The sequence below is a fragment of the Henckelia pumila genome, chromosome 3 (genome assembly GCF_033568475.1).
Source record: "Henckelia pumila isolate YLH828 chromosome 3, ASM3356847v2, whole genome shotgun sequence".
NCBI classification, from domain to species: domain Eukaryota; kingdom Viridiplantae; phylum Streptophyta; class Magnoliopsida; order Lamiales; family Gesneriaceae; genus Henckelia; species Henckelia pumila.
In genome coordinates this window covers 15531721-15543085 of record NC_133122.1, presented here as the reverse complement: position 1 = coordinate 15543085, position 11365 = coordinate 15531721, and the positions used below count along the sequence as shown (strand labels likewise).

The following is an 11365-nucleotide window of genomic DNA, read 5'->3' as shown; positions in this document are numbered from 1 at the left end:
CACTCTCTGTCTTTCCCAAATCTCGATTCGCTTCATCCCTTTACTTCCACTCTCCCACCGCGCCACCCCCAAGTCCCCATTACAATTAGTCTGTTTTTGAGTTCCGATCGGTCCCGGCTTCTTATTTCTCGAAGGTACTGAGGCTGAGAGAAATCCATCCCGGCTTCCGATTTCTAGTTTATCCAAGATAGTACTCGATTACTGAAACCTAGTACTTTCGTTTGTTTATTTATGTGGTGGACTAATAGTTTTGATTTTTCACTTCTGTATGTCCATTTTTTCTGATTTCTTTTCAGTGTTGGGCATCCCTTTCGAGCCAGTGACAAGAACCCATTTTTGTGAGAGGTAAATCTTTTTATTTTGATTCTCGTTTTTTCTATTATGTTTACTTGAAAAAATGGATTCATAAACTGCTCCATTTACTGGAGTTTTTTTTCAGTTTTGAGTTTCGATTAATTCTAGGTTTTATTTATTATATGTATATGTACTAAATTTGGAGTAGAACTAGTAGAGGAATCACCAGATTTCATGTTCTGATGTTGAAGGAATTTTTAGTTTGTTTATTTTATTTTTATTGTGTTGGTATCATTGCCCGATTAGTATTTCAAATTCAAATTATAATATTGTTTGCTCGGATTATATATTTAGATGTGTGTGACTTGTTAATAGCTGGTATATTTAATTTTGGAAGATTACTCTAATATTTTTTTTAATATTAATGTATCATTTAGATGGAAATTAACGATAAAGGGTTTAAAATATTATGCAAAATGTTCCAACTGTGGGAAGTCAAGCACTTCCATCGACAACATCGCATTCGCAAAATGAGAGTGTTTCAATCGATGCCAACGAAACACCTCAAAATGAGACCTTAGATGCTGAATTTACAGGAGCAGATGGTGGCAATAAAAGAAAATATAGATCTCCAGCATGGGATCATTTCAGAGAAAGCTAATTGGAGGAAAATGGAAAGAAATTTGCAATGATTGTAAGAAGTCCTTAGGTGGTGAAACTAATTAAGAATGATACCAAGCATTTACTTGACGCATTAAAACATGTTTGCATAAAAAACAGAAGATCATAAAGCAATCAATATTGCAGCCAACAAAATCCAATGAGGGGACATCGATGCTTGGGACATATCATTTCAAACAATATCATGGGAGGGCAGTGATTGCGAATATGAATACACTGCATGAGTATCCTCTATAGATAGTTGATCATGTGGGGTTAGAGGTACTCTTATGCCTTACAACCATTATTTAAAGTTGTTTCCCGAAACACAATCAAGAACGAAATTATGAAGATATTTGAGTATCAAAGAGATCAAACAATGAAATTATTGGAGTTAAATGCTAGTCGTATTGCATTGACAACTGATATGTGGACTTCAAGTAATCAAAAAAGAGGATTCATGGCCATAACTTCACATTTCATCGATGTTTCGTGGAAATTGCAAAGTCTACTTGTGAGGTATTTTTTTAACTCTTTAATTTTGTACTTGTAATTACCATTATTATTATTATTATTATTATTATTATTATTGCCATGTCCACATACTGCCGAGGTCCTCGCAAATGCCCTTGTTGATTGCCTCCTGGATTGAAACTTAGATCGTAAGTTATCTTATTTGACTGTTGATAATTGCACAACTGATGATGCTATGATTGGGCTTATTTTGGACAAGCTTCCTCCAAGTTCACTTATTTTAGAAGAAAAATTATTTCATATGTAGTGTTGTGCCCATATTTTGAATTTGGTTGTGAGAGATGAACTGGAATTAATCAGTGATAGTATTGAAACAATTCGTTATGGTGTTGGATTTTGGACAGCAACTCCAAAAAGAAATGAAAAATTTGTTGAGACAACACGACAATCGAAGGTTCCAAACACACAAAAAATTGGAACTTGATTGCAAAACACGATGGAACTCTACTTATTTAATGCTTAAAATTGCATTGGAATATAAAGATATGTTTGCTCGTTTGAAGCAACGTGAAACTTTATATAAAAGAGTTCCCACAGAAGAATATTGGTCAAAAGTGAGAAATATTTCTTTTAAATTGGTGATGTTTTGTGATGCTACAGAGTTGTTTTCGAGGATCAAATATCCCACTATCAATATTTTCTTCTCAACTATTTGTGATATTAAATTGTCAATTAGTGACTGGCTTCTTTCAGATGATAATGTGGTGAAAACAATGGCAACAAACATGATATCAAAGTTTGATAAGTATTGGGATGTGATGAATTGTTTATTGGCAATTGGAAGCATTTTAGATCTGAGGTGTAAGATGAAGACAATTCAGTTCTATTATCCTCTTGTTTATGGCGATATATCTTCATTTGAGATTGAAAAACTAAAGAAAAGTTGTTCGAAATGGTTGAAGAGTATGAGAAGAAATCTAAAAAATCTCAGGCAGCAAAAGATTCGCAATATTCATCTTCAAGGCCTCCACTTCCTAAAAGTTGTAGCTATGCTGATAAATTCGAGATTTTCATGGATTCTAATACTAGTACCGAAAATGAGAATCAGACTTGGATTATTATTGAGAAGAGCCACTTTTGCCAAGAAATACAAGCGAATTTTATATCTTATGTTGGTGGAAGAGCAATGGGATCAAATATCCCATTTTGCATGATATTGACAAGGATGTGTTGGCATTCCTATGACGACCGTTGCTTCTGAATCAACATTCAGTAATAGTGGTAGAGTTTTAAGTGCTCACCACAGTAGGCTTCATCCTAAAACTGTAGAGGCTTTGATTTGTGCTCGAGATTGGTTATGGAGTGAAATTCAAGGTATTAAATAGTTTCTAAATGAAATTGTTTCTAATATATATTTTTTTCATTTGTAATATTTGTTATTTATTTTTTCTTAGATTCTCCAGCTTCAAATGATCAAAGAATCAAAGGTTCGACAATGATTCTGATATAGAGGTAAGTAATAAGTTGTTTTGTTATTGCATTTAGGTGTTTTAAATTTAAATATATTTTTTTCTCTATGTCTTTTTATTTTGTAGGAGCCATAGTCACGCACTAACAATAATACTGATTATAGCATGGAGTGATGTGATGCGAAATAATGGAGAAGAAAGTAATATGATGATGATGATAGTGATGACTGATGAGTTTGATCTTTTTTGTTTATTGAACCACATATGGATATTATGATGTGTATTGCTTAGGTGATATTGGTTTTTATGTTATATGTATGCCACTGGATTTTTACATTATATAAATTTATCATATATTTATGTATCATATATATACATTTAGTGTACATATATGTATATAATATATATATATACACTACAAAAAAACAAGCTATTTAGCCACGGCCAAAATCGTAGCTAAAACCGTGATTAAATTAATTTAGCCACGGTTTTAGCCACGGTTTTTGAAACCATGGTTAAATCCACCGTTGTTAAATTTAGCCACGGTTATCATGACAACGGATTTATGCAAAATTGTGATTATTTTAGCCACGGATTTTTAAAAAATCGTGGCTACTTTAGCCACTGTTTTGCATAAAACCGTGGTTATTTTAGCCACGATTATGAAAAAATTGTTGCTAAAATTGCCACGGTTTTATGCAAATCGGTAGATCCATATGTCCATCAACTACTATAAGAAAAACTCTTAAAGACAACATTTTTTTCAGTTATAGTAGGGGGCTTAAAACTGTTGTAGAAGACCATGTTGTTAAAAGTCAAGCTCAAAGACAACAGTGAAAAATTGTTGTCTTTGAGAGAAGACAACAGTTTTTGACTGTTGTATTTGAGCTTGAATTTTAACAACACGACTTTCGACAACAGTTTTAAACACCGTACTACAACTGAAAAAAAATACTGTCTTTTTCAAATAAAAAACAAAATAAAATAAAAATTCTAATATTATGAATCAATGAAAATATAAAATTTGAAAATAAAATTAATATACAATTTTCCAAAATTTCAAAATAATATTTACGACATTCTAGAAAATTTCATAAACGACCAACTAAATGACAAACATAAAAATCTGAAGTATACATGATAAATTAAATACAACAAATAATGGATAAACATAAAAATATGAAATTAACTAAAAGATTAATCTTCACCAATAAACTACATCAATTTCTATTTTGATGCCAACTTTTATGTCGTAGCATTGAGACCTTTATCAACAAGCAACACTGAAGTGTATGTACAGAAGCAGCAAGCCAGAAACACATATTTTTCGACAATGGAGGATGAGCATTATATATATGTATACAAATAAAAAAAAATTTATATTATTGTGTCATATTTAAGTTGCATGAGCAGAGGAGCATTTTATCAAAAGTAATTAACGTACTTCACTCGAACATTTTTTAATTTCTTTGTCCCTTGACTAAATTAGTGATGCACACACCAGGATAATTAAGGAATAGAATCCAAATGCTCATCAACTCTTAACTCTTGCCATCAAATACATAATAAGTTCCCCAAGTATTACCTTTTTAGGTAGGAGATTCTCGACCTCAAAATCCAGTGTCGGTATTTCCTTGAAACATGCTTTTAAAACAATTATTATTGCCTATAAGTTTAGCTTAGCAAATTTACACTACTAGAAAATCGCATTTTACTTCGGCAATTACTAAGTACGAAGTAATATGTAATAAACAACTTCGGTAATAACACAAATGCAGTAAAAACACACATTTTACTTTGGTATTTAAAAAAACACGGGCTTCACTTATTTTTTGAAAACATATTACTTCGGCATATATTATTTTGCCGAAGTAAAAAAGTGAAAAACTAAAATTAATTTTTAATGTAAGTGGTGAATTAATTCCTTCAGCTTTCTATCTTTATTCAATTATTGGAGTTAGACACAAATCATAAAAAACCCAAAGTACTCCACCGATCCCCTTCTTCCAAACTCCATCGATCACCTTCTTCATCCCTAGCGTCCCGCCGATTCACAACTTCAGCCTTCCACCACCACCACGAGCTGGTCGTCGTCTTCCGATCCAAAATCCATATCAATCCCTTTCTTCCAAGCTCCATCGATCCCCTTCTTCAGATGTTTGTTCGAGGGCAATTCCACTACTGAACCATATCTTGTGGGGCATAATATCTTGCTGGATCATTCTGCTGTTGTGAAACTCTACAAGGAAAAATATAAGGTAAAATTTTTGAATTTGTTATGTTTATTTTTTATCGATGAAACTATTTGGTTTGTTTTATTCACGAGTCCTCAAATGTTCCTGTTTATCAAATGACATGCTAGTGGAAATGTGTGTCTGTGGTTGCTTCTAAAAGATTCGGTAATTTATGAAGAAATGTTGCGTAAGATAAGCTTAAGTTTGTTTGAGTTTGTGAGATCTTGTTGTCTCAAGGCGGACATTTTCCAATGCAGGACACACAGAAAGTTATATTGGATTTAACATCTATAACCTGTGGATGGTTCCTTACACCGATTCAAAAGAGGATGTAATAGCAACTCAAAGATCTAATGATTTTTATATGGGTTGGTAAGATATAGGGATGGCCTGTCCTTGGACTTGACAAAATTAATTTTTTTTCATTCTATGCACCTCACATAGGATGTTGACATTTGAGTTGGAAGCGACGGAAGCTCTAGCGGGGCTGGCTCGCTCCGCCTCCTTTCCTGGCGAGTTTGAATGACGGGGCTGTCAGCAACAGATCGATACCGAAATAGTGCTCGTTTCCTCCGAAGCCTCTCAGGTTAAATATTCCATCTGAAAAGGAAAAATATATATTATTATTTCGTTTTTTTGTGTTTTGAGATTGAGATGTAGTCATCTTCATGAAAGTCGGAACAACTTTGAAGTACTTGAGTAATTTCGTACTTTATGGTCATCTTCTAGTCAGAACATTTTAGCTAAATTAATAATCTGTAGTTTTGTGTTCAGTAACATCAATATTCTTGAAGCAGTAGTCTTGCCAACAAATATAAAGATTGTTGGGGTTTGAATTTATCAATTACTAGCTAGTTCATTAATTTGAGCCATGTATTTATTTTTATTTATCAGCATCAGGCGTTCGGTGGCCAAAAGTTTCCAGGAAAAACTCCTACCATGGTTGTTACAGGCCTTACAAACACTTTGAATGAGGTAAGTGGACTTATGTATATATATTAAAAAATATGTATGTGTTAAAATTCTTCAAAAACTCTCCATGAAATTGAGCCACTCAGTGCTGCCAAACACGTACTAAATTAGTCTTATTTTGGGAAGCAACAAGACCATATTCTTAGGGGTTATATAACTCAAATTCATACTTGACTTCGAGTTATAAGTGACCAAAGTTATGTCCAAGTTTTGACCAAGTTTGGTTCATACATTTGAATGAGTTAAGTGGACTTATGTGTATATATTAAAAAAATATGTATGTGTTAAAATTCGATCGATTCATTACATGTTTTGTTATGCATAGTTTGTTTCCTTGTGCTTGTACTTTCTTTGTTCCAATTTGTTATGCTTATTTCCTCATGCTCCGAATTTGAAAAGGTACATGCTGTTAGAATTCAAGACGTTAGAAGTGAGAAAAATTCCTAAAATCTTATAACTTTTGTTCCGGCCCTTAGAAAGGGTATAAAACCATAATATGACATCACCCTTTAGATGATTATAGCATATTGGAGAATGATATGTTATTAAGGTCTTAAATTCAAGACCATTAGAGTTATTAAGGTCTCATCTTTACCATTAGGACAAAATATCTTAACAGTTTGGAGGAGAGTTTGTCTTAATTTATTAGGGATTACAATAGAATATTTTAGATTTCGTGTTAATTTCGTACAACAAGAAATGAAAGGTTACTTTAGTGCCATTCAAGCCTATATCAAATACGTGAAAACATTTATATATGTATTATTTATCAAAGACAATAATGAATCTAATTTTTTTGTGCAGTGGATAACACATTTGGTTGATTATTCATCTTATTGTCTAATGTAAATTATTCTAAAGATTAGTAGCGTGCACTATTTTTTTATGTAAATATATTACTTTATCATCATTAATTATATTATTCATTCATGCTCATCTCGTTTATGAACCAAATGGTACCTTAACATATATATCGTCAAAGAACACTATGTAAATATATTAATTTATCATCATTAATTATATTATTCATTCATGACTTTTTTAAATAAGACCTAGCAGCGAAGAAATACAACTACTTGAAAGATAAAAATGAGTTTTTGAAAGCACATGTAATTCGGGGATGTAAGATGAATAGCTATCTTTTCATTGGAATTTCAGTCCCGCCCCACAATTCTTTTGCATTTGCACATGGCTAAAAGAAAGCCTTCCGAAGCAGGGCATGTACACGACAAGCCAGAGTCTAAGCGTACTGAAATATCTTTTTTTGTTTTCTTGTTCTTGTTATTCGTTTTTTCTTCTTGCAAGAAAATACATCTATAAAGATATATTATGAAAATTCTTATTTGATTATGCAACTCTGGTTTTTTTTTTACTTTGACCATTTTTGTTTTGTCTTTAGGTTCTTGCTTATGTTTCACAAGTGCACAACCTTGTACTTCCTGAAGTTTTGGTTGATCATGATACCTTGACACTTGATCAGGTATATATATATATATATATATATATATATATATATATATATATATATATATATATATATATATGTTTACACACGCGTGCGCTTGTGTGTGTGCGCGTATTTACGCACACACATGCATGCATATATGGGAGGTGTATGAATGCGCTGGTGGAGATACTAGGAATCCTTTTTTTTCTTCATCTTGCTGATGAATACTTTTTTATCTCATATTTTTGTCAACTTGGTTTTTTTTAAGCTCAAGGAACAGTGATGATTTTGTTCTCCAAGAAATATGAATGTATTTTAATAATATGACTAATTTATAGGATAATGAACATCAAGTGGAGTTTTACGCTTACAGAGGTTTGCTCATCCTATTTTTTGTTTCAGGTAGATGTTTCTGCTGATGTGTTTGAAGCTAAAGTTCAGGGTTTGAGCTTGGATTGTGATTGATTGTATTTATTGTTTCATTCATTTTATTCGGGTAGAGATTAAGAAGAAATGATTGGATTTTGTTGACCCAATTTGATATTTTCTGTTTGATTAAAGAAGAAACAGATTTTGGGATCTGGAAACGAAAGCAGTACAAAAACAGGATCGATGCAACCGTGGATTCGACGAGGATATTTGCGAGTTTGTGTGTTTGATCGAGAACAGTGGGAGGCTTATATACACAGCTTCTGTAAAGTCTGCTTCACCGTTGAAGGGAGATGAGGGTGCTTATAAGGAGTATATTGATGGAACTTGTTGGACCCCTGCTCATTTCATTGTCCCTTACACAAGTGAATATGTTGAGGTAATTGACTCATTTATTTACTGGTAATAATCAATGTAATATCTCGATTAAAAATAATATTTTGTATAAGGAGTATATGGATTTGAGAATGTCGCTACTTAGTTTTTGCTTTGTTGAGTGTGCTATGCCTTTCTCAAATCTCATGCCTGATCGTTCATTTTTGCTTTGTTTTTTAATATGTGGCATGCCTTTGTTTGTGTATGGTTTTTTAGTCTCAACATGCCTAGTTCTACCTCGGCGGATATTGTTTGTATATAATGTTTCTAAATATACTTATGTAAGCAGTTGATTCTCTAAATACTTTTCTTCATTTGGTATGAATTCGGTGGATTGTTTTCTTGAATGGAAAAAGTTTGTACTTTTGTGTTTTTGTAATTGGGATTTTAGTATTTGAAGATTTTTTGAGTCTTTTCTGTTTGAAACTCTGTCTTGTTTTGTTTCTTTGTTTATTGCAAGATAGGGTGAGATCGTCTCTTTATTGCAAGTGTGATTCTTCTCCTATTGCATGAGGATAAGCTAAATGATTCTAATTGTTTATGTTTTGAACTTCTTAAAGTAAAAAGAACTTTATGAACCTTGGGACCTGGTATTATTTTTATTTATTTGCCTTTTTCTGTTTATATGTACTGAATTGAATCAATCATCTACGTGTGTTTTTTTTGTTATTTTTTGAAAGAGCCCTTTCGAGCATCAAACCTACTATATAGTTCACCCTTTTGTGTTTATTTCTTGATTTTCGGTTTATGCAAGCATGTAGATGAGGGCTTTTGCTGGTGGAATTGGATCGTCCTTTTTCTCTCTTTTTTCTTGATCTCCAATATTCTACAAGCATGTGGACTAGTTTCAATTCAAGGGCTTTGTTTTACTCCTTTTTTTTCTTGCTTACTAAAACTATTTAAATGGTGTCTATATGCTTGATTCTTTTTTACTTTTCGTAAGTGTGTGTATGAAATAGGTTTTTGAATCTTCTCTTAGCAATTGATATGTGTCAGCATGCATACCAAATAGGTTGCTGAATATTCTTTGTTTTGGATTTCATTTTGCAACTAGCTGCCTTGTGGTTTACCGTGCAACTAGCTGCCTTGTTGGTTTACCGTGACATTCCTCTCTTTGTTGGAATTTCAGTTTGCAGGATGCGTCAAGAATAAGTGTTACAGTCAAGAACAATTTGATGAAGTTAGAAGTGAATGGAGTGAATTTGTCTACTCGCATGTAGGTGCTTAAATATGTCATTCACGTTTGGATAATACTTTATTTTGAGGAAATACGTGTGGATGTGTACGCGTTTAGTTTTGAGGAGATATGTGTGGATATGGGCATATAATTCGCGTTATTTTGGTGGATAAACTTGTTGATTTATGTATTTTTGTCGTTTTGGGATGAATTTATTAATATTATTAGTGTATTTGTAAGTTTCAAAAATATATTTATGGCATTATTATAAAAACTGTGTTTTATTGAGTGCAGCAATTTTAGTATCAACGAAGTAAATCGAAGAATTTACTTCATCATTTTACTACGTTTATTAACGCAATTAACGAGGTAAAAAAATTCTATTACTTTGGCAATTTCACTAATAGACGAAGTAGAAAAATGCAAATTACTACGCTAATATAGGAAATTAACGAAGTAAAAGATATTATTTTGCTTTGTCTATTAATGAAAATACCGAAGTAACAACTATTCTATGACTTCAGTAATTTCATTAATAGACGAAGTAGAAAACTATATTTCACTTCGTCTACGAACCGAAGTCAAAGCATAGTTGTTACTTTATCAACTTCATTAATTGACGAAGTAATAGAATATGTTTTACTACGCAACTTATGAAATTAGTGAAGTAAAATGTATTTTTTTACTTTGGCATCGGTCCGATTATGAACCGGTTCTGCCTCAATGCATCGACCAAAGACTTCGGTAATTTAAGGGATACGACTTCGGTGATTACGCGAAGTAAAATAGTACCTATTATTTCACGTGACACTACTTCGGTATTTATAATCCTACGACTTCGGTTATTAACCGAAGTCTTAAGCGATTTTTCTACTAGTAATTACCTCAAATTGTGTTTGAAGAGATTGAACAAAGTTGATTATTACGTCGAGAAATCCACCATGTCTGAACTCCGCAATAAGGTCATCTGTAACATAAAAAAATATGTATATCTCATCAGTGTCATGTCCAAGAATGAGGAATTAAAATGATGAAAGACTGGAATTGACATAAACAAAACAACAAAAACTTGATGAGCAGAAAGTGTGCCCACGTCATGAAGCAATCAGCCAGCAGCCTACACACACATTAGATCCCCAACAATATGTAACTTACGTATACGTGTATATATATATATATATGTACATATATGGTTATATATTAATATATATGTTTACAATATTATATATGGATATATTATATACATAGTTATTTTGAAGTGTGAGCGTGGATAATATATATATATATATATACAATTTTGCTATCCTGCCCACTCACCGTGCCCACCTAATGTGCCCACCATTAGGTGACACTCAACTATTGGATGTGATGAATTGTGCGTCCAATAGTTGAGTGCCACCTCATGGTGGGCACATTATGTGGGCACGGTGGGTGGACAAAATAGCAAAACTCTATATATATATATATATGTATATATGGTAATAATATATAATAGTTGATATATTATTATCTTAACACACAAACTTGGTCACTAAGAAAATACATAATTGTATATGTATGATTTTAAAAAAATCACTCTCAAAGATGATGTGCAAGAATTCGACTACTATCAATAATCATCGAGATTTTGATATGGTAGCGGTGTTATAACATTTATACCCAAAAAAACATTAGTTCGTAAAATGAAAATGAGAGCGACAACAATTTGATTTTTGAGGATATAATTAGCTTAAAAGTTAATCACTTTGAGTTCTTGACTTCTTGACCTTATTTTTCTTATTTTATTAATTAAAATATTCTACTTTTAATTTATAAATTATGTTTTAGCATATAC

At 32.2% G+C, this 11365-nt stretch overlaps 1 long non-coding RNA gene across 5 annotated transcripts; it reads left to right on the top strand.

Annotated features, from left to right (window-relative positions):
- Positions 1-3268, top strand: LOC140890464 (uncharacterized). 5 transcript variants are annotated; one of them, XR_012152199.1, is made up of 4 exons: positions 1-345; positions 732-2802; positions 2883-2940; positions 3024-3268. It is a non-coding gene; the product is annotated as an uncharacterized lncRNA (long non-coding RNA). The 5 variants fall into 5 exon arrangements; XR_012152200.1 differs by having other exon boundaries at positions 1-1473; positions 2182-2802; XR_012152198.1 differs by having other exon boundaries at positions 1-1616; positions 2182-2802.
- The last annotated feature ends 8097 nt before the right edge of the window (positions 3269-11365 follow it).